The 3,540-nt window shown below is 45.8% G+C and overlaps 1 long non-coding RNA gene across 1 annotated transcript; it reads left to right on the top strand.

Moving 5' to 3' along the window:
• Positions 1–1,075: 1,075 nt before the first annotated feature.
• Positions 1,076–3,203, top strand: LOC129676132 (uncharacterized). Its single transcript, XR_008720024.1, has 2 exons — positions 1,076–1,291; positions 2,498–3,203. It is a non-coding gene; the product is annotated as an uncharacterized LOC129676132 (long non-coding RNA).
• The last annotated feature ends 337 nt before the right edge of the window (positions 3,204–3,540 follow it).

The raw sequence follows: 3,540 nt of genomic DNA, 5'->3' as shown, positions 1-3,540 counted from the left end.
GCCTATCTTCTTCCTCAATCCCTTTGTTTTTATTTGTTTATTTGTTTTGAGACATCTCTTGATGAATCAGGAGCTCACCAAGTAGGCTAGTCTGGTTGACCAGCAAGCCCCAGGGATTCCCCCCGCCACCTCAGCCACCCAAGTACTGGCATCACAGACACACATAACCACCCCTAGCTCTAGACCTGGTGTGCTGGGGGTCTGAAGTCAGGTCCTCCCACTTACACAGCAAGCACTGAGCCACCTTCCTAGGCCCCTCCTGCAATTTCCAGAGCTTAAGCCTCTGCACCATCACCCCAGAGGCCTGGAGGCCTGGCATGGTCCCTGACGTGTCTGACTTAGCCTCTCTTTCCCAACCTTTCTCTGCCTCTGGGGTCTTCCTTGCCCACACTGAAAACTGATTTTCCCATCATTCGACTACTCGACATTACATTTTCCGGCACAATTTCCTTCAAATAATCCCTTGCTCCCCCAAGCAATCCTCATGACAGGAGTTGACACCTCTCCTCTACCCACACAGCCCCCTGCCGCCACCTCCAAGTCTCTCTCAGCACCGTTCCCTATTTCCTTTCTCCAAAATGACTCTCGTTTTCCAAGGGGGCTTTCCCTTGGTACCTGTTTGGGAGAACTAGTTTCTAGGAGGGAGTTCCTCTGTGTTTTAGACCTCACTAGCCAGCAGCATTTTTATGTGAATTCAGATGGCTGGAACACCCAGCCATGGTGGATTCATGTACTGTTGGCATGGTTGATCTGCCAACAAAGCTTTAAGAAGTTTATGGGTTTGTTAGAATTACATGGCAAATCTGGGAAGGATTCTCAGAGTTATGTAATTACTGGAAGGAGGAAAAAGCCTGGTGTGGGGTCTCTCTGTGTGTATGTGTGTGTTTCCTGCCTCTTTGCTTTTCTTCTTAAAGAAAGAAAGACAGGAAGAAAAAACAATCTTAATACAAAGGAATGTGTGAAAAGCAGAAATGTTAACAGATCTGTGGCTTTTGGCCGACTGCTCAGGAGACAAAGGTCAAAGTTTGTTCAGCTCAATTGTCTGCATTCAAGCGCTGACAAGATGAAACAGGTCTCCAGCACTCAGGATTCTGGCAGACCATCAGACTGGATGCTTCTCTTTCCTAAAGAGGCCATAACACACATCCTGGGCAGCGTTCATTCATGGATGGGAAGGAGTGGCCAACATCTCCAAATCAAAGCCTTGTGATGGGGACCCGCCAAGCCCCAGGCCTTCGAACTCTGTTCTGAGACTGGCAAGGCATCCCGGGGTGCACATGGCTGAAGCTCAGTGAGTATTCATGACTGAGGGAGAAGATCTGGGTTTCTTCACACTTAGATCTCAGAGTGTGTGGTTGCTATGGTTACCAGGAGACCATGGGGCACTTCAGGTGAAAGTAGACGTTTGTCTTTGGGTGGACACGGTGAGGGTCACGTTCATGAAATGCTCAAAGACTATCATGAGAGTGACAGAGGGAGCAAGCAGGGAGATAGAGGAGAGAGAGACAGAGACAGAAAGAAAGACACACACACAGAGAGAAAGAGAGGGAGAGAGAGAGAGAGAGAGAACACTATAACAGTTAGCACTTGGCTTTGGTACACTGGCTCTCTCTCCCTGCTGTTCCCCGCTCATGTACCTTGGCCCTCCCAGTATACCTTCAGCCTTCCTCTGGTGACTGTGTTTCAGAGGTCAGCCAAAGATTTGTGCAGAGTTTATACATGCCACCTAAGGCGTTCCCTGTCTGGTTCCTTCCTTCCTCAGAAGGTACAGATCAGTGCCTGCCTGCTTTTTAGGCTGGGAGCCACGAAGCTAGGAAAATTATTGTGGAGTTACTTCCTCATAGATGCTCAGCTTCTCTGGACCTTGCCTTCTGTCAGTTGCTTTCTGGTGCCTCCAAGCTTTATCCTTTTGTTTTTAAATCTGTGCAAGGTAATTGTTACGTGCCAGAGATCATCTATTGTCTGTCTATCCATCCATCATCCATCCATCCATTCATTCATCTATCAATCACTTTTCTTCTTTCTCTATCTTCCAATAATTAACTTATATTATTTATCTATAATTATTGGTCACTTTAATTAGCTCTTAGCTAATACAAGTCTATATTCTTCAGCTTGACTCTGATTTTGCATCATAGCAAGCATAAGAGAAAATCACATCCGTACAGGGATTTACAGCCGTAAAAAAAAAAACAATGGTTATAAAATTTGATTTAAAAAAAATTTTCACAATGCTAATGTTATCTAGGATTTATTGTCATACCCTTTGCAGATATCAGAGACTCACACTGTCAAAAGTCAGAAGTACAAGGCTTCTGGCCACAGAATTACAAGGCTGCTCTGCCTGGCCTTTCTTGCGTTGAAAAGCTCACAGCTGTCTCTGTCATGATCTGAAAAGGCTGTGGTTGGTGGCCACACTGGCTCAAACTGCACATCACACCAGGTTAAGAGAATAAAACTTTACTCTTTGTTCACATAAGTCTCCACCCACTTCCAGGTTTCCCGACGACAGTCCTGGTGTTAGTCATAAACAACGCAGGACAATTGCTCACCCTGCTGATTCGGTGACCACGCCAGCCAGGTAGCCCTCCGTGTGGTAGCCCTTCTGCCATTCTGCAGTACGTCTCATAGAACACACGGCAGAGGAAGAGAAAGCAGGAAATCGCAGGGGGCTGGGTTAAAGCATGAAAACTGCTACTACTGCTCTGTACACCAGACATGGGCACAAATCTAATGGCATGAGGAGCTGGGGACTCTAAGCTGCCAGCATGGCCAAGGATAAGAAATGGTGTGGTTCGGTGAAATACAAGGCGCCATGAAACCCAGGCTTCCTGTATGCACAGGAAGCAGAAACAGTGTGGACATGCTCCTGTGAGTTCAGTGTATCCAAGGACTGCACTGGCAAATTGTGGCTTTCACTCTCTTGCAGTTAAGCAATTCTCAGCTTTCTGAAGAGTTCAGAAGTGCAAATAAAGAGGAAAAAAAATGCAAAGACCACCCCCAAACATCAGAGTTATTTTGGCATGTTTAGGGGCTGGAGAGATGACTCAGAGATTAAGAGCACTGTCTGTTCTTCCAAACTTCCTGGGTTCAATTCCCAGCAACCACATGGTGGCTCACAACCATCTATAACGAGATCTGGTACCCTCTTCTGGCACACAGGCAGAAAACTATATACATAATGAATAAATATTTTAAAGAAATCTTTGTTTATTCTTTCTGCTTTTTTCCTATGTGTGAAACCATCATTTTTTTTTTCCTCAAAAAGGTTCTATAGCATGCTTGCTGTTTAGCATTGTTTCCCTACCATGTATAAAGCTTTAGGAATATCTTTCAATAGGTATGTATGATATTTAAGGTGGGATAGAAAGGCTGTGGGGTGGCTCAGGGGCAAAGGCACTTGCTGCCAAACCTAATGACCCGAGTTCAAACTCCAGGTCCAACATGGTGGAAGGAGAGAACCAAACCTTGCAAGTTGTCTTCTGATAAGCACTGTCACACATAAGCGCTGTGATTCAGGCTTGTGTGTGTGAGTGCGCA

The sequence above is a fragment of the Psammomys obesus genome, unplaced genomic scaffold (assembly GCF_907164565.1).
Source record: "Psammomys obesus unplaced genomic scaffold, mPsaObe1.curated_primary_1811, whole genome shotgun sequence".
In the NCBI taxonomy this organism is placed as follows: Eukaryota; Metazoa; Chordata; class Mammalia; order Rodentia; family Muridae; genus Psammomys; species Psammomys obesus.
This window is presented reverse-complemented; position numbering and strand designations above follow the sequence as displayed.